The following is a 19,855-nucleotide window of genomic DNA, read 5'->3' on the forward strand; positions in this document are numbered from 1 at the left end:
TCTCGTAACTCCGCCCCCTCCCCTTGGGCGGGGGGCTGTGGGGGGGGCAGAGAGAGACGGGGGGGGAGTCAGTAAGTTGGCTTGTGCTCAGCGCCTGCGCAGGAGGTCTTCTCTTCTCGCCTGCCCAATCTCTCAACGCCGGCGCTGTTTTCACCCCCGCCTCCGGCTGAAGGCCGCGGCGACCAGCTCGGGTGCAGGACGGAGACCGGCGAGGAGAAGAAGGAGGAGGGAGCGGGCCGGAGTGGCTGCGCATCCCCCACGGAATTGCCGGCGGGAGGCCCGCCTCCGGCCAGGCCTGGCCATGGGCTCCTGAGGGCCTCGCGCTCCGCCCCGTCCCCCGAGTGACGGACGGAGCGGTCCCTGCCGGAGGAGGAGGAGGCGGCGGAGAGAGCGGCGAGCGGCAGCCCCGCCGCCAGCATCGGTCCGGCGGGTCCCTGCAGTGCCGCGTGGCGGTGAGGGGGCCAAAGTGGGAGAAGGAGGGGAGGCAGATGCGGTTGGGTGGGAGCGGCGGCTCGGCCGGTGTGGCGTGGTGGGCTCACGAGCGGCTCCCGGGCTCCTCCGCCTTCGGGCACGGCAATGGGGTGGGCGAGTGGGCTGCTGCTGCTGCTGCTGCTGCTGCGTGGCAGTTTGCAAGGGGTTGGGGTGCAGGATGGCGAAGGGCAGCGGCTCGCCTGGGCCAGGCAGGAGTGGACAGGCGCCCCCAGGCAAGTGGCTTGCCCTCCCGCCGCCCCTCACTTCTGTTTCAGAAATCTGATAGGTGGGAATGAAAAGTGCACTTTGGCCCTTTTGGGACCCCCTACTTCTCTCCCCCCCCCCCGGTGTTGCTCCTGCCAGGGCTACTTCCTTGCAGCTCAGCCAAATGTAGTAGCCTCCGGGGCTCAACAGCTTGGGTGTACCCAGCGACTGGGGAGGGAGACGTGGGTACTGATTGCCACAGTCTGGACCTGAAAGGTAGGGAGAACCGCACTAATGCCATGGGGTGCCATATGGGGGTCTTGGGCAGCCTGTGAGGTGCAGAGTGGGACAGTGTGGTGTATTTTGTTCTGGATCTTTCTTTGTTTATGAGCCACCTGCCTACACACATGTGTTTCAGGTGACTTGAATACAAAGTTGGTAATCTAGGTGTTGCAGTGCTGCAGCATGATGGTCAAATCATGTACCCTGGTATGGTGCTGAATATGGGTGTTGAGTTCTTTGGTACAGAGCGGCGTGGCGATAGCCCTGGATAAATGCACTCTGTTGTGGGACAGGTGGCATATTCAGTGCCCATTGACTTTAGCACCAAATGGTAAAAATGGGGCACATGCTGTGGGTGGTGACTTTCTCTGCCTCCCATGTGGGACTGAATGTGACAAGAAGCATGATTGACATAATAGTGTGCTACTCAGTAGCATAGAATGCACTTAGTTGTCTTGTGATACATGTTGTCTTGAGCAGCTCAGCTTGTGCACTGATGCTGAATGTGGCACTGGGCAGAATGCTGCAATATGTTCTGAGCTTAGTAGGTCTAAATGTGGTACTGTGTCACACCTGTTTGAATAACCTTTCAGCCACAATATAGCATTGAGTATTTAGATAAAAATGACATGTTGTTGTCTAAAAATAATAGTGAAGTTTCAAGACCAGTTTGAAATCCTAAGCCTTTTGTTCTGTTTTGGATAAAACACTAATAGCTAGGCACTTGCCTCACTCCTCTAAATTTACAAGTTTTATACCCTGAAAAATGTAACATCTAACTGTGTTTGGTGGTGTTGCAGTACGTGTACACAGAGAAGATTGTGTCAGTTTTATGCTTTGTAAAGAAGAAGCTGAGCAAGTGTTATTTGGGGCTGTGTATTTTTTTTTCTCCCAGGCTGACTTGAGAGGCTGCCTCTGAGGGCCAATTTGTAGTTCACTTTTTGAACTCAGGGTCTTTGGCAAAATAAACATAAATACATGGCAGTTTTGATTGTGAATAGTGCACCTATTTAAGTGATTGTGTTACTCTGTAACATAGGAGAAGCATTCATGAAAAGATTGCTCTTCCACTTTGGGGTTTATTTCAGGAAAACATAGCTGCTTAGGCTAACAAAATGTGCACCACTTATAACTGATGATGATATATATAGATGCCATTCAAATTTGAGAATTGTCTTTGTGCCCAGATTCCAAATGTAGCGTATAATGGCAGTGTGTACTTTGTACAAGATTCATGGCTTGGTTTTTGGGAAGGAGATCAGAAGTAATAACTATTCTCTGTCTTAGCAGGTCCATCATTGGTTGTCAGGCAATGTATATAACTTCTTGTTTTAAAAAGCTGTTATGATTAATGTGGAGCTGATTCTTATACTAAGAAGTAAGGAAGGTTGTAATACTTGCTCTGTTGAACCTGTAGAAATTGCTCACTGCAGTATATACATGACATCCTTGTCAGTGGAATGGAAGTGAAACATGTTGAATTTAAACCATTGTAAAGTTTTTACATGTGGTATTTTTAGATTGTATTACACACTACTTCTAGGTTAGCAGCTTCAGTTCTCTGAAGAGTGGATATTCTGTGAGATGAAATAAAGTGAACAGAAGTTAATTCCATTGAAAGGAATAAATTGAAGCATTCCTATGTATTAATTAGTTATAAACTGCCTACTGCATGAATCCTGGGAACAAATTTTAATTGTCAGCCGCAGAACTGCTTCCCAAAACAACACAGGATGCTGAGGAAAAGGTTTGGAGGACAATAATAAGCTATTGTACAAAGCCCAGCACGTGAGCCGGGCCTTGATTTTTCTCCTGATTTCTTGCCTGCATATTTTGTACTCCCTTTCCAGTTGGTGTTACGACTATATCCTCTTCTCTCAGCCGTTCTTGTGCTTAGCCTGGTGATGGAAGATCAGGCTCCTGCCAAGATAATTAATCCTGGCAGAGCCCCTTGGGTGTCTTTTAAAACTTGATCTGTGACCAATCGCAGTTATAAAGTGGAATAAACAAAGCATACAGTTAAAATGCTCTCAGATATGATGGATCTTGAAAATTATTATCTAGGAAAGCATTTCTGTTATGAGTTTCAAGTAGGGGTGGGAGGGGATCTCTCCTGAGGCAGCATGTACTATATACTCACTTTATCAAGCGCTGTCAGTTTTATTGTGTGATATATCGGAACCCTAGTATTTGTTGTGATGCAGTTCAGTTCGAGAGTGTTGTCTTCTTGTTAGGTTCCACCTTTTTTCAGTAGAGTGCTCTTCACTGAGATTTAGAGTTGTTTGTTTCAGTGGTAAGCAGTGGCTGAGAAGGCAACAGATCGGCTTCTGTCCAGGGAGTAGGCACATGAACACCTGAGCTTGTAATACAGCCTGGTGATCATGTTAATAACCCCTGAGGGACTCAGTTTACAGGAAGCAAAAGAGGAGGGGAGAATGGACTAACATATTTCACCTGCAGCACTATATAACCTTTAAACCTGTACTCGGACTACTCTTGGATTAGGATTATCCCTTAGCCTATGCTGTTATAGAATAGTTTGATTTAAGATGGGCCGTGACAAATTTTCTTAGATCTAGGAGCCAACCTCAAAATTTAGGAGCCAGACAATGGACACCAGTGTTCCCTCTAAGGCATGCACATGTGTGCGTACACAAGTTTTTTGATGTCCGCTTAGTTAATTTTAGATCCCGCTCAGGTTGAATCAGAGAGGCACACACTCAGTGTTCCCTCTAACAGGGATTCCCATGTGTTGTTGACTACAACTTCCAGAATCCCCAAGCAAAAGCCATTGCAGCTGGGGATTCTGGGAGTTGTAGTCAACAACACGTGCGAATCCCTGTTAGAGGGAACATTGCACACACTGCCTTGATACTGCTGCCTAGAACAAAATGTATTCTGCACACAGATGAGAAAAAATTAGAGGGAACACTGATGGGCACTTGACAGAATTATCAGACTTGGCAATGGACATTGTGGAGGGAAAGGGTAGATGGGCTTCTCTTTATCTCTATCTCTTTATCAAAATTGACTTGATGGCACACTTTACCTTGACCTTTTACCTCTGAATATTTTAGTTTAGGCACCATGACTCCCTGGTGCCCAGGATTTGTCAAGCTCAGATTTTAAGACAGGGCTTGATAAATCCCAGGTGCCAGGGAACCATGGTACCTAGAAATTTAACCATGGCATCTAGACTAGGGCAGAGGTAGTGTTTTAATTCAGAGGTAGAGTTCTAATTTTTTTTCCATTGGCAACCCTGTTTCTGTTCTAAGGATGATACTTATAAAGCAAGTACAAAGAAACCTATTTACCCTTCCCCTTCACAATCTCTGTTATTATCTCCATTAATTTTAAGATGGGCCGTGACAAATTTCATTTGTCACAAATTTCATTTGTCCATTGTCTGGCTCCTAGATTTTTGGGCTAGATCTTTAAAAAAGAATATGAAAAGCTAGTCAATGCCTGATTTAAGTACCATACAGGGGATGAGAATGGTGTACGTCCCATCTCTTGCAAGGGAGCTGCGTTTCCAGGGGGTCTTCTAGTTTTTACTGCATCTCCTTATCAAAGGGGTCCTCATTGGGTCAAACTGATGTGGCTGCCTCTCCACTAGATCCTGAGCCTGCAGACCTTTAGGAAATCATGTAACCATTAGGTGTTTCTTTTAAGGCAGGCATTTACTTTTCTATAATGGATATGGTTTGTCTTTAAATTATTAGTGCTGACCGTCTATGTTAGTGTAGAGTTCTTAGGGATAACTACGGTTGTGTATTATTGGTGTTTTGTTTTTGTTTGTTTTTAAATTGGGCATTGTAAAATCTTGAGGATCATTGAATTGTTCAATCTCTGGCTGTGAACTTCAGGATCACAGCCCAATTCTTGATATACGTCTTACTTCATTTATAAAATATTTTTATCCTGCACCTTCCATCTCTAAAAGTAGCTTATAATTCAGATAGAACACTATCAAAACACAACAGCTTAACAAACAATCAGTTGGTCAGCAACAATAACAGAAGTGACCATATAACACTGATCTTAGAGGAACTGCACTGGCTGCTGCTATGTTTCCGAGCAAAATGTAAAGTGTTGGTTATTGTCTATCTTAAGGGCTTAGGTCCATTAAGATACTTAAGAGAGTGCCTTCTCTCTCGGTCATAAACCCTGTCATCTAGTGATAGCATTTTGGGTGGTCTGGTTACAGTTGCTACTGGCTCATTTGGTGGCAACTTGGGGCAGTGCCTTCCCTATGGCTGCCCCAGGGCTTTGGAATGTGCACTCTGTCAAAATAAGAGCTGCTGCATTAAAAACATTTTAAAACTGTTTCAATTGTTATGGTGTGTTTACTTTTGCTGAATTTTTAAAAACAATGTACACTGCCAAAGATGGTTTGTAAATATGACAAATAATAAACAAAGGTGCAGCAAGATAAACAGTGCAGTTGGAGTTTGCAAGCATCTCCATAGAATGCAAACAACCAAAATGTCTTGGCCTGCTGCCAAAGGGCACTCAGTGAAGTGGTAAGCTCAGAGCTGACCTTGGGGGTGGGCAAGCTGGCAGTTGCCTAGGGTGCCTACCTGAAAGAGGTGCCAACTGATAAACTAACTTGAGGGGAGGCACCAAAAGCACTTCTTACCCAGGGTGCTGTTTATCCTAGGACCAACCCTAGGTAAGCTGGATTTCCTGAGGCATGGAGTTCCACAGGCTGAGCACCATTGATAAAAAGCCCTCTTCTGTGTCCCTGCCCTCCTCACTTGGCAAGATGGCGGGATGCAGAGCAGGACCTCTGTCAGTGATTGGAGTTGGCAAGCAGGTTCATTGGTCCTTCAGATACTCTGCTTCCAACCTGTTTTAAGGTTTTAAAAGAACAACCAGCACCTTAAATTGGGCCTCAAAATGAACTGGGAGCCAGTGCAACTGATGTAATATTGGTCAGATGTGATCAACAAACCATCTTCCCCTCTGCAGTCTGTCTATTGTGTTTTGTACCAAATGAAAGGGAATAACCGCCCTGGTGAAATAAGTGCCATATTTGTGATTATGTACGGTAGTCTGATTCATGGCCCTGGATCTGTAGAGCAGACTCAGTTGAGCACCTGGTTGTTGCAGGCCTCTATGCTTGGAAGCGGGAGACAGCCAGGCAAAAGTACTTTCCTTTTGCCACATCTACATGATATTTCCTGATTCAAGAGGAGAGGAGAGCTGGTCTTGTGGTAGCAAGCATGACTTGTCTCCATAACTAAGCATGGTCTGCCCTGGTTGCATATGAATGGGAGACTTGATGTGTGAGCACTGCAAGATATTCCCCTCAGGGGATGAAGCCGCTCTGGGAAGAGCAGAAGGTTCCAAGTTCCCTCCCTGATAGCATCTCCAAGATAGGGCTGAGAGAGATTCCTGCCTGCAACCTTGGAGAAGCCGCTGCCAGTCTGTGAAGACAATACTGAGCTAGATAGACCAATAGTCTGACTCAGTATATGGCAGTTTCCTATGTTCCTAAGATGCAAGCAAAGGGGGAAATGGGAAGAAGGTTTCAAAAGGAAGCATATATGAATGGTGATGGTAGGGAGATGCATCTCTGCAATGACTGCAGGATAGTATTGGTATGTCTCTGCCCTCTTGGAGAACTAGGGATGTGGAAAACTCCCAATTCTCCACTCTAGTTGAAACACTGAGATGTATACTCATGACTAAATGACACGTCTGCCTGCCTGCCTGCCAGCCATTAAGGTGCCACAGGACTCTGGACTCTGTGGCTTTTCCTGCTGTAGACTAACACAGTGTGTGCCTCTGCAGTTGGTGTAAATGAGAGCTGGTGAAGTTCAAATTTCACCATAGCCACAGGCAATGGCTGCTTTCCTGTTATGTCAGTGTATTTGAAAAAGGAATAGAAAGTGATGGTGCCTTTTCCAAACGTTGACCTTACAAACTCAACTTCTGTTTTCTGTCCATCAACCTGTGACTTTAAAGGACCCTTTGTGATCTTCTGTGTGCCTCTCTTTTATTTGGGAAGCTGGGTGACACACCATGGAAAGGGGCTGCTGCGCAGTCTGGATCAATGTACTGACTCTAGGAAATGCACCACCCCACCGCAGCCATGTTTGATCCTGTTTCCAAAGGAAGAGTGGCATTCAGGGACCTGCCCCTTTCCCTTTCCTCCTGTTTCCCAAGTCTAAGAAAACTATGTAGGTAGCTATGTTAGTCCTTTAGAAAAAATCCAAAAGTAACAATCAAGTAACATCTTTATTAGGACTAACTAAAAAGGCATAAGATTCTCCAGAACTTTTAAATCAGGCTGGGTGATAAGCAAAGCAAAAAGCTGGCCAGTCATGGTAAAATAGTGCAGCTTTCCTAATATAAAGACCACCATGTTTCTCTTACTTCTAAGAGGCCTGTGTGCTTCACTTAAACACTGCGAACTGAACAGAGTAACTATGGGATTCTGTAAAAATGGTGGAACGGTCATTATTGTCTCTCCTTCATTCCGGAAGCCTTGGGGTGTAGTCTGAGATCATGTCTTACTCCTAGTGGGGATGAGTCTGCCTATTAATCTCTTGAATCTCTTGAACTCCTTGTTAGAAGCTGCAGACATTCAGAGCTATTTCGCCATGTGCAGTCGCCCTGCTCCCCTTTTTGCTTTGCTTAATATCCAGCCTGGTTAAGAGTCCTGGAGGATTCAAAAGCTTGCTTAAGATTTTTTGTATTTTTAGTTCTTAATAATGGTATTCCTTAAGACACAAGATTTTAAGGAAGCTTTTGAATTCTCCAGAATTCTTAATTGCATTCATTGTGGTTCTCGTTTCCCCTTATTTTCTATCATCTTCGTCTTCTTCCCCCGCAAAAAGCGGAGTGGGGGGGAGCACTGGCTGTGGTATGCTGATCTATTATAATGTGGGTCAGTCCACACAAAAAAACACCAAACCCAAAACAAAACACAGAAAGGGGAAATTAATAGAGCAGAAAAAGGGAGAGAGAGAGGTTAATAGTAAAAGTGTTTCATTGTTGGTCTGCAGAACTGTTTTGATATGGAGGAGAGATGGATGAAAGAATTGGTTGCATCTGTGTAGAGCGATGTGTGTGAAGTCAGATAAATGAATGATTAGGTGGAACACAAGGCTGGGAGAAGGGGCCGTTCTCTGTGAGGGAAAGGTAAGGATGTGCCTTACTGTTCTAAGAAACAAAAATGGAAAGTGTTGAGGTCGCGTGCTTAAACTGTGTTGATATCTTCAATGTGCATTTAATTAAAAGTCTAATTGCTTAGGAGCATTTATCAGACAAAACATTTGTTGATATTCACTTTCTTCCATTTTTTTCTCCCTCTTGTTCAGACTTTTAAAAAGCCTGAGTGGCATTATCTGTCCTTTGTTTCACTGAGCAGACTGCCAGCTGTTTGTATAAGAAATGATGAATGGACAAAAATCTCATGAGTATTCAGGCTATTCACTCCTCCATAGAGCTGTATTTGGATGGTAGTTTGTTATGCAAATATCTGAATTGTATCATTAATTGGCAGCCTGGTCAGTGGGGACAGAAAAAATGCATGTGTACTAGAAGTGAATGGAAGCTGTTCTGGGGTGAGAATCCAAAAGGTATGGAAGAGGTGGAGAGTACCTGCTGACATGATGAAGGCTCATTATATTGACCAGCCTTTTTGTTCTATAGACAGAGTAGCTATAGCCTTGCCATCTGCTTGGTTACTGGGCTGCTATTTCATGTGCTGTGTTGTCAAGACAACACATGACCCAACAACCCTTGAGTCAGTTGGAGAAATGACAGTAGATATTCTATCTATCTATCTATCTATCTATCTATCTATCTATCTATCAAACTTCTATACCGCCCAAACTTTCATCTCTGGTCTTGTCATAAGTAAAGTTAAGTTGTGCTGTTAGATCTGTGGTTGCCAGGAGTCGGTGTCGACTCCTGGCAACCACAGAGCCGTGTGGTTTTCTTTGGTAGAATACAGGAGGGGTTTACCATTGCCATCTCCCCATACAGTATGAGATGATGCCTTTCAGCACCTTCCTATATTGCTGCTGCCCGATATAGGAGTTTCCCATATTCTGGGGAACACGCCAGTGGGGATTTGAACCAACAGCCTACTGCTCTCTAGACAGGTTTCTTCCCCGCTGCGCCATTAGGTGGCTGGTCTTGTGTTAGCAAGCATGAATTGTCACCTTTGCTAAGTAGGGTCACCCTGGTTGCATTTGAATGGCAGACATGTATGAGCACTGTAAGATATTCTCTCTGGATGGAGCTGCTCTGGAATGAGCATCTGCATGCTTGCATGCAGAAGGTTCCTTCCAAGTTCCCTCTCTGTCATCTCCAAGAGAGGGCTGAGCAAGATTTCTGCTGCCTGCAACCTTGGAGACTCCGTTGCCAGTCCGTGTAGACAATACTGAGTTAGATGGACCAAGGGCCTGATGAGGTAGCTTTCTATGTTGAGCTTTGGGGAGAAAGTTGTTTTCAACTTTGAGACACCACTTTGGAAAAATAGATTCAGGAAGCTGCCATATACTGAGTCAGACCATAGGTCCATCTAGCTTAGTATTTTCGACACAGATTGGCAGCGGCTTCTCCAAGGTTGCAGGCAGGAATCTCTCTCAGCCCTATCTTGGAGATGCTATCAGGGAGGGAACTTGGAACCTTCTGCTCTTCCCAGAATAGCCCCATCCCCTGAGGGGAATCTCTTACAGTGCTCACACTTCTAGTCTCCCTTTCAAATGCATCCAGGGTGGCCCCTGCTTAGCTAAAGGGACAAGTCATGCTTGCTACCCCAAGGCCAGATCTCCTCTCCTCTCTGTCAGCTTGCCGTGGAGCTGAGAGGAAATCACCCTTCCTACCTCCTTTCCCAGTTTTAAAAAAAAGTTGCTTTTTGTCTACAGGCAGTCTTCACAATTAGGTTGTTACCGTGATTAAGCTGGTATCGGGATTAAGACGACTTATATTTACAGTCCGAAGGGACTATACATATAGTCCCTTACAGTCTAAAAAGAAAAAAGGCTAAAACTATGCTCTCTTCCCTGAAAAACTATTACTGCAGGGGGGAGGGGTGCTGGTCTTTTGGGAGCAAGCAGGGAAATCCCCTTTGCTAAGCAGGGTCTGCCCTGGTCTGCATTTGAAAGAGTGACTGTATGCAGAACCTCGCAAGATATTCCCCTTACAGGGTGGAGCCACAGCTCAACGGAAATGCATCTGCTTGCCAAGTACAAAGTCTTGGGTTCAATCTCTGGCAGCATCTCTAGGTAGGCCTGGGAAAGACAGCTGCCTGAAACCTTGGAGCGTCGCTGCTGGTCAGTGTAGGCAACACTGAGCTAGATGGATGAATGACCCGGCTCTGCAGAGGGCAGCTTCCCACGTAGCTCACACACAGCCCAGCTTGGCTGCCTCACTTTTTCATTATTCCAGATAATGAACAATTTATCTGTTAAATATGTAGCCGTCTATCAAATCAAATGAAGGATTTACCTTTATCCAAGGGCTTGACAAATCCCAGGCACCACAGAGCCATGGTGCCTAGACTAGAATATTCAAAGGCAGAGTTATTTAATAAAACCTTTATTAGTCCCATGCAACCTTGTTTCTGTTCTAAATATGTTACTTGAAAAGCATATTAAGAGAAGCCCCTTCCCGCCCCCCCACACCCACACACTCTAGTAGTTCTGTCAAGTGTCCATTGCCTGACTCCTAAATTTTTGGGGTGGCTATTCAGCAGTTAATCTATGGAATTATTAATCTCTGCCGTGGGATGTGGTGATGGCCACTAGCTTGAACGGCTTTAAAAGGGAGACGAATTTATGGAGGACAGGTCTATTAATGGCTACTACAGGTAGTCTGGTGGCTATAGGCCAGCTTCAGCCTCAGAGGCAGGTTGCCTCTAAATACCAGTTGCAGGGAAGCAACAGCAGGAGAGAGGGCATGCCTTCACCACCTGCTTGCGGGCTTCCCAGAGGCATCTGGTGGGCCACTGTGTGAAACAGGATGCTGGATTAGATTATTATTAATTTATTCGATTTCTATACCGCCCTTCCAAAAATGGCTCAGGGCGGTTTACACAGAGAAATAATAAATAAATAAGATGGATCCCTGTCCCCAAAGGGCTCACATTCTAAAACGAAACATAAGATAGACACCAGCAACAGTCACTGGAGGTACTGTGCTGGGGGTGGATAGGGCCAGTTACTCTCCCCCTGCTAAATAAAGAGAATCACCATGTTAAATGATGCCTCTTTGCCAAGTTAGCAGGCCTTGGACCTGATCCAGAAGGGCTGTTCTTATGTTGTGTTCTTATGTTATAGAAATATGTTATATGTTTTTTTTCTCAGTAAATTATTATACCGATTTTCCTGATGCCCTAATTAGATTATGATCTTGTCAAATAGTGTGTTTGAGCTATTTATATAGTCAAAACAAAGAACCCAAATGTCTATCATATTAAGTTGCTTTCACTGTGTATAAAAAGGTTTTTCAACTAGCCAAGTTGAAATTTTAGAAATGGGAAAAGTTCCAAGAAAAAGTTCCGGGAAAATTTTTTGTATAAAGTTTTCTACCCCACATCTCTAGGTTAATGTGAACAGGACCTAGGCTTGTTTCAAACATTTCTGAGGGTAGGAGGGAAGACAGCAATTTCTCTTGCACACACCTGTATTGATTGCATCTGTTCAGAATGGAACTGTTTTCAAGATTTTGCATTCTTACATATGACCATGACTGTAAAAATCACAGGACAGTAGACTAGTCAATCTGCTATGTAGGTAACTTGAACTGTAGATTTTCTGGGTGCAAGAGGGGTATGGGTGTGTACAAAGGTCCACATGCATTCCTGTTGATCTAGGAGGATAATATTTTTCATGCCTTTTCTCCATTTGTAGTTATGACTGTTTCACAATATTCTTAACATTGGTTGCAGCTGGCAAAGATTTGAAGTGGAATGTGAGCCGTGTGGTTCTTTGCAGCAGCCACTAAATTTCAGTCTCCACAAACACTGTTTGTCTGTGTGAACTCCAAAGTGTCATCAGTGAGTAGCATCCAGAGCAAATTTTTGTGAACTTCTGTTTGCACTATGAGGGGAGAGGAAGTTGCTGATTATTTTCCCCCTTTCCCCCATGCCCTCTGAAAATACATTCCTGAAGGCTGGGGGACACCTAGGAACAGATTTTTGGGACCACAGGCGGCTGCAGAAGGAAGGGAGAATTGCGGTAAATTGCTTGGTTGTGCAAGCAGAAGCATTCTGCACATGCAACTTTTACTCTGAAATTTACCCCATATTCCCTCTCCAGTATCCTGTCTATGCCATGAGATTATTCGAGAGATCATCTTTTGACTCAAAGATAATCTTTTTAAAAAGCTACATTTATTTTTTAAAAATTGTTTTCTGCTCTCCATTGTGTAAATCCAACATGGTTAATAAAATACATCAGAAAAATTGCACTAAAACAGTCTGTAAAAGCTCCAATAAACAGTAATGGACAGCAGGATAATAATCATTGGTTCCTGTGAAACTGCTTTCTAAATAAAACTTTAAAAAGCACTTTGTAGATCTGTCTCAAAGAGAGAGAGATGGGTGGACTTTGGCAGAAAGTGCATTTCAAAGCCTCAGACCTATAGTGGAGAGAGTCTTGCTCCTAAGCTTTGTGAGGTTAATCTTCCCCATAGACTCAGGGCTGCACAACTCCAATGCCCTGGTGGGCCAGAACCATCCACAACTTGGTGTGTAGGGTCCGAGGTCAGTTTTTAGCAGATTATTACATTAAAATTAAAAACATTATTCATTACTTGTGGATCTATTCTCCCTGTCAGTGGAACCATAGTTTTAACCGAGGATATTTATTATTTATTTATTTTTAAATTTGATTTATATACCACCCTTCCAAAATGGCTCAGGGCGGTTTACAATTAAAACAGAAAACATTAAAAACAATTAAAACAGAGATACAAATATAAATACCAATTTAAAACAACTTAAAAAACAATTAAACTATCAAAACAATTAAAACCCTGAAAACCAGGTATTAAAACAATTAAAACTGATTAAAAACCCTGAAAGTCCAGGCCAAACAGATAGGTTTTAAGGGCTCTCTTGAAGGACAGCAAAGAATCAAGATTACGAATTTCCGCTGGGAGTGCATTCCATAGTCCAGGAGCAGCTACAGAGAAGGCCCGATAGTGGCTAGAAAATAGGTCCTGTCCCTGCTCAGTCAGTGGGGCCCCTGGAGTGCATGCCAGCCCAAAACAAATGCCAAGTCCTCACCTCTCCCTAAATTGTTGTTGCATTCAGGCTGCAATCCTAGGCATGTTTACATGACGGTAAGCCTCACTGGGTATGCCATGGAACATATTTCTGAGAAAACATGCATAGGGTGGTGCTATAGGGCAGTTTCCAGCTCCTGTTTTGCTGAGGATTCCTGGGGACCAGTAAAGCAGTCCCTGTGGGCCAAATCCGCCCCCCCTGGGCCTTATGTTGTGCAGGCCTGCTTAGAGGGAAGCTTGAGCACTGAGTCCTCAACAGACTGGGATTGGAGAGTAGGGGGATGCAGAAGAAATGGAAGGCTTTAAAAGTCAGAACCAACATCTCTGCTCATTTCAAGTAGTATACAATATAGATCACCCATGCGGCTATTGGAAAATAGGTTGTATATCTCTATTTTGCAACTAATTGGCTGAGAAAATTATTCTACTGCTATACGACTGCACACATTTATTTTCCGTTCTTCAACCAAAGTTCTCAAACGGTTTACAAAAAACCAAAGAAAATACTACTTAAATAAGATGGCCCCCTGTCCCCAAAGAGCTGACAGACTAAAAGAACCATAAGGTAGACACCAGCAATAGCCACTGGAGGGATGCTGTGCTGGGGTTGGATAAGTACGGTTGCTCTCCCCTTGCTACACGTAAGAGAAACACCATTTTAATCTGCTTGTAAAATTCTCTGTCAGTTTGTAAAATTGACTGTATCAAAAAATGGGCTATCTGAATGAAGTGTGGTACACCTGTTCAGGACACAATTCTACACTTCAGGTTCAAATATCAGCTTGATCCTAGATGCTAGTTTTCAAAGCAGAGGAAGAAAATGCAACATAATATATGCCTTGAAAATAGAGGCATTGAAATGAAAGTGGGTGTGCACATTAAGGACTCAATTAAATGTTGATATTCATCCCTGCACCTGTTTTCAGGAGGTAGGTAAAGGACTCCTTAGCTCCAGTGTGAACAGCATCAGAGGCTTTGGTAGGCATCTCAGCTGCTCGTTATTTCCCTGTGTCTTGGCTTGAAAATATAGAAGTGAGCAGCTGAGATGCATCGGGTGGGCTCTGGCAAAGCCTCTTTTTTGCTCTTCACACTTTTTGTTGCCCAGATTGGACTCCTATGTCTGAAGTTGCCTATCCCTCTCGGGATATAATCCCACCTCCAGGCAGCTCCTGAGCTTTCCAAACCATCCTCAAGGCAGCTCCATATATAGTGTATTATAGTATTCCAGCCCTCAAATTTACAGATGACCATTTTTGCAAGGATGTGTGCCAGCAGCATACTGGATGTGAAAGCGTTCTTTAATCAGTGCTCCCACTTCTCCCCTGTGCCCCGCTATGGCCCGGGCCAGGCCCAGCAGTAATCTCAGGGTGCCTGCCTGTTCCATCAGGAGAAGTACTACCCTTTCAACAACATACCCAGATGCACCAGCCTTAAATATACAATGTCAAGTACATTTTAATTACCTTCTCTTCCATCATAGATTACTCTCTTACTTGCAACTCCTTCTCCTTGCTGCTTGGCCTTCTGTTGGATCACCTCCATTTAGGACTCTGTTGCTAAAATCATTAACCTCTCCTTGTCACCCCAACCACATCCTCCTTAAATCTCTTCACAGTCTGCTCCTGGACACAGCACGTGCTCCTTGTCCTTGCCTTCAAAGTTCTCCATGGCCTCCCCCGCTCAATACCTCTTAGATCTTGTATCCTGTTGCACTCCTGTCTGTCACCTTCATACCTCCAGCTCTTCCACCTTTAACATTACCTGAAAATATAGCATGCATTTCTATGGTTGCAGTGGCAACATTAATAGTGTATTCTGACTGTATTCCATTAGATTAGACAGATATATCATTCACTATCTCCATGCACTAGGGGGCAGTGTATGTTTCATGTGTTCTCTTAGCCTCCTCTGATTTCTGAATGTCTTGATATAACTAGACACCGGCTGTCTAAAAGTATGTGTTTTCCTCCTTTTATTTTGGAGAAAGGCTTTTCCTCCTCTCCTCTCAAATCCTGACTTGCTTGAAAAGTGTTAAAGATAAGGTGTTCAAAATTAGGGATGTGCCCGAACTGTGGTTCGAAGCACGGTTCGAGCACTTTCCCCGGAATCAAAAAATGGACTATAAGAAAAAGGAGAGCAGGACCTGCTCTACGTCAGCATGGTGTTGCTGACCACACAAATAGCGCTGTGCATGCACAGATGCCATGCTGATGGCTCGTGAGCTGTTTTGGGACCAGTGTTTCCTCTAACAGGGATTCCCAGGTGTTGTTGATTACAACTCCCAGAATCCCCAGCTGCAATGGCTTCTGCTTGGGGATTCTGGGAGTTGTAGTTAACAACATCTGGGGATCCCTGTTAGAGGGAACACTCTTTGGGATCAGCACTGCCCCTGCTGGAAGGGGTGGAGGGGAGCAGGTAAGCACCTGCTCTCCTTTTTCCTAAGGTCCCTTTTTTAATTTCCGGGAAAGTTCTTGCACTGTGCTTCCCACGGTTTGGGCACATTCCTATTCAAATTGGAGCGTGCAGCTTCTGTTTGGATAATAATGCTTAGCATTTACGTAGCACTCTAGAGGGTTCGGAGTGCTTCAGATATATTATCTTGGTAATCCATATGGCAATTCTGTAAAAGTTGCTAATCTCCATATTGCATAGGGGCGGGGAGCTAAAAGATAACTGCTTGCCTAAGGCCACCTTTGTGGTAGAGCAAAATCTGAATTGAGAACTTCCTGATTTAGTTTGGTCTCCTAACAGGTGGATCCTCTGCATGTTTACTCAGAAGTAAGTCCTGTTTTATTTAGTAGAATTGCTTCCAAGTAAGCGCCATAGGATTTCATCCTTGATCACTAGGCTACAGTAGCAGAAGTAGTGCAAAGTCCAGTTGATTCTTTTGTGATTCCCGAAGGCTATAGTAGAGCTCCGCATCTTAAGAAGATTGTTAGAAGTCCTGTTGTGCATGGCAAAAGAGTTCTTCGTTTGGGACATATGTAGTTTATAGGCTTGTTACATTCCATGTTTTCTCCAAGGAGCTCTGGGTGGCATATGAGGTAAGGTAAGCTTGTGAAAAAAGCTTAAGCCTCCGCACAGTAGTGGCTGCAAATAATCAGCTGGCTCCAAGGAAGGTGCAAAGAAATATGCACAGTGGCTGACTTCCTGCAGTCTTACGCCTGTCTGTCTTATTAAATTTTTATACTGCCTTTCATGAAAACAATCTCAAGGCGGTTTAAAAAACATTTAAAATAATATCCTCTATAATAAAGAGCCAGGTGTCCGTCCGTGTCTCCCTCGCCTGGCGTGTGTCCGTGTCTCCCTCGGCTGTTCTGGGCATGCGCAGAGCGCATGCCCAGAACACGCCGAGGGAGACACGACCGCCAGCACCAGGTGGCCATGTTTGGACCGCTGGAAGCGGCGGCGAAGCAGCAACAGGAGGCGGTGGCGAATGGGTCCGACGCCGGCGGCGGCGGGCTGACAGGGCCCGATGGCGGCGGCGGCTGGGGCCCATGGCGGCCGTGGCAGAGCCGTGGCCGCGGCCGCCAGACAGGGTGAGGAGGCGGCGGGGGAAGCCGGTAAGGGGAGGCCGGAGGTGGCGGGCGGCCCTGGCCCGGCCGGGGAGACCGGTGGCAGCATGGAGGCCGATGGCGAAGGGCCCGGCCCGGCCGCGGAGGGCGGCGGCGGCCCGGCCGGAGACTGGGTCACGGGGGGACAGAGGTGGCGGCGGGCCCGGCCCGGCCGTGGAGTCCACAGGCGGCGGCCAGCCCAGAAAGGGAAGGCCTGGGGTGGCGGGGGGCCCTTGCCCAGCCGGGGAGACCGGCTGTGGCATGGAGGCTGGAGGCGGCGGGAGGGGGAATGGCATCGGGGGGCCCGCAGCGCAGAACTCTCCTAGCGCCCGTTAATTTAACGGGCCTAAAATAACTAGTAAGACTATAAAACAGTTGAACAATAAAAATATTAAATTGGAATATAGAAATACAAATTTAATTAAAATTTTAAAAACATACACACTAGGACCATAAAACATAGAGCACCAGCAACAAATTAATCAACTGTTTCCGTACTTTGTTCCTCACATTAGACAGAATTCTCAGGAGGTATAGTTGGTTGTACCATGGGTGAATTGGTTTTTACAGGTGTGACTGCCGATAACCATACGGTAGCTGCTTTAAACTGTTTGTTTTTCTGTCTCTGTATCTTTGCATTTCATGTGGTCAACTAAGGTTTTTAGTTTCTCTTCTTCCAAAAGAAGCCTAAATGCTGAATTGACATTTTTTTGCCTGTTGTGTTGCTGTAATCTTTCTGCACAAGAGCAATTTTAGCTTCTAACTCTGTTAACATTTCATCTTCTTAAATTCTTCTTGTGCTAGGTTCAGATTCTGTGTACAAAGAGATAGGTTTTGTGTAGACTGTTGTGAACAGAATAACTGCAAATGTTGTGCTTGTTTTTCAAATTTTTGTCTGGTTATTTGCCAGTTATTTGCTTGTCAGTTGTGTGTTCAAATTGTCCACTTTATCATCCAAAGTCTGAGCAACTTAGTAAAGTCCCCATAAGCAAGCTGCTTTAACTTTTTTTTTTGGACGCAGTTTGTTAGTCTTGCAAAAATTATCAAATTCCAACTCAAAGGTTTCCAGAGCTTGTTGAGCTGGGAATGCTTCTGGCATCCAGGGGCTATGCCCCTTAGATTTTAGGTATGTACCAGTGGTGGGTCTATAACGTCTGGTGCTGGGGTTGCTGTACAACAGGCATCCCCAAACTGCAGCCCTCCAGATGTTGCTGAACTACAACTTCCAGCATACCCAGCCACAAAAAATTGTGTCTAGGGATGCTGGGAGTTGTAGTTCAGCAACATCTGGAGGGCCGCAGTTTGGAGATGCCTGCTGTACAACTTGAAAGGCAGCCCTGAAGGTGTAGCACAATAGGGCAGTTGTGCAACACCACTTCCATTGATTAAAACACCATTGTGCAGTACCGTCAGGGCTGCCTTTCAAGTTGTGTAGCAGCACCAGCAGGTCCCTAATACCAGCTTAATGCTTCCTAGAATGTTGGCCAGTAATCTTACATACCAGTAGGTACTAGCTTAGCTCAGAAGTTACCCAAAATCATGGTTTAGCTCCTGAGGCTTTGGATTCTGTGCTCGACCCTTTCCTTCTCACATGAAGTGAGGAAGTGCTCAACTTTTGTTTATGGTTTAGAAGAACCAGCTGGTATTTGTTGTAATGTCAGAACCCAGCAACATATCCTGGCTTGTATTAAAATGCTAATGGAAGTTGAAGACTTCTTTCTCTCACATGCAGAGGGGAAGGGTGTGTGTGTGTGTGTGTGTGTGTTTGATGAGCAAAACCATAATTAAATGAAGGCGTATCAGATGTGCCATGTCTGAACTGGACCATCATGAGCACAATGATCATGTGAACATATCCTAAAGAATAGCTCCCTATGGAGATTACACAGCAGTTGTTAGTTCTAGAGAGAGAGTGTGTGAGAGTGAGAACAAAACCAAAGAAAAATTATCCACTAGTGCAAAAATAAGCATTTTATTCAGAGATTCCAATGTGTTTCAAGTGCTGGCTCTTAATCGGGGTTTTTTCTAAAGAAATAATTGAGAAATAAAAATGTGGAAAATAAAACATAACACAAAGTAAACACTACTTAAAAACAACAAGACTACAAAATCCAAATATGGAATGACAAACTCAAACAATTACAAAAACTAAAAATCATTGATGATCTTATTGCTTTCTTTATATAGACCCTTGATGTGGGTGGTGGTGGTGTTTTTGCACCAGTGAAGTAAGTGTGTGTGTGTGTGTGCTGTGTGCACGCGTGTGTATGCGTGCGCATGTGTGTGTGTGTTTGCTGCTGCTTTCTTTGTCCTGCCTCTGGTGTTAAGAAAAAAACAACACCCCTTCTATTGGAAACAGTGTTAAAAGCCTTGGGTATCAAGGCTTTTTGCGTATTGAGATGTGCTCTTTCTTCATGCCTACTGATTCCTTCTCTTAAAAAACAACGAAGTTAATTGGCTAGGTGCACATTTATGGTAAACCCTCCCTGCATGTGTACTTCATAAGCCTGGCAAAACCTCCATTACTTGTGCCCTGTGGGATTTTCAAAGGCGTAGAATGTTGTCAGAAGGAAACCAGTTTCCTCTAGGCCCAGCAGAGACCTCTGTGATCAGTGACAACAATCTCCACTCTGTTTTTAGCTTTCCAAGGCTTCTCTCTTTCTGTAGAGCCACTTGCTTCTTGTGAGATAACTCTCTCTCTCTCTAGGCAGTTTTCTGTCTTGCTTTTTCTGTTCACACAATGCAGGCTTATCTGCTTCTTTTTCTCCCATTCCAATTCCTATTTTCATGCCATCTGTCATACTGAGAGCATCATCACTGCTTCCTTTCCTTCTCTTGAACCCATCCTGAAAACCCACACTATACAAAGCTTTTGGGCTTGGTTGAGCCTCCATAGTTCTATCTCTGATCTGCTACTAGTAGACACCCCACCTCATTCCCACTATTCCTCACTAGCTTCTTCTCAACCTTTTGAAGTGTATGTCATAAGCTGTAATTCTATGAAGCCTTTCTTGAAATAGATGAGACTGCCTTTCCAGTCAACTGCCACCACCCAGGAAGCTTTCTGTGTATATAGTCCATGCATATCTGTGTTT

The 19,855-nt window shown here is 44.6% G+C and overlaps 1 protein-coding gene and 1 long non-coding RNA gene across 5 annotated transcripts in view; one reads left to right on the top strand and one right to left on the bottom strand.

The window, feature by feature from the left end:
* The first annotated feature begins 64 nt into the window (after positions 1-64).
* The window catches only part of TMEM184B (transmembrane protein 184B), a 66,180-nt gene continuing 46,389 nt past the window's right edge, over positions 65-19,855 (top strand). For 2 of the 3 annotated variants that reach the window (XM_053254460.1, XM_053254462.1), the window contains exon 1: positions 65-452. The gene's annotated coding sequence lies outside the window, so the exon portion shown is untranslated. Of the gene's footprint in view, positions 453-502; positions 705-19,855 lie in introns of those variants that run through there. The other variant, XM_053254461.1, reaches the window with a different exon arrangement.
* The window catches only part of LOC128326820 (uncharacterized), a 54,678-nt gene continuing 37,205 nt past the window's right edge, over positions 2,383-19,855 (bottom strand). Inside the window, exons 4-5 of one of the 2 annotated variants that reach the window (XR_008308295.1) lie at positions 14,670-14,967; positions 2,383-2,534 (exon numbers count right to left, since the gene is read on the bottom strand). This is a non-coding gene — a long non-coding RNA (uncharacterized LOC128326820). Of the gene's footprint in view, positions 2,535-14,643; positions 14,968-19,855 lie in introns of those variants that run through there. The other variant, XR_008308294.1, reaches the window with a different exon arrangement.

The sequence above is a fragment of the Hemicordylus capensis genome, chromosome 5 (genome assembly GCF_027244095.1).
Source record: "Hemicordylus capensis ecotype Gifberg chromosome 5, rHemCap1.1.pri, whole genome shotgun sequence".
Taxonomy (NCBI): Eukaryota; Metazoa; Chordata; class Lepidosauria; order Squamata; family Cordylidae; genus Hemicordylus; species Hemicordylus capensis.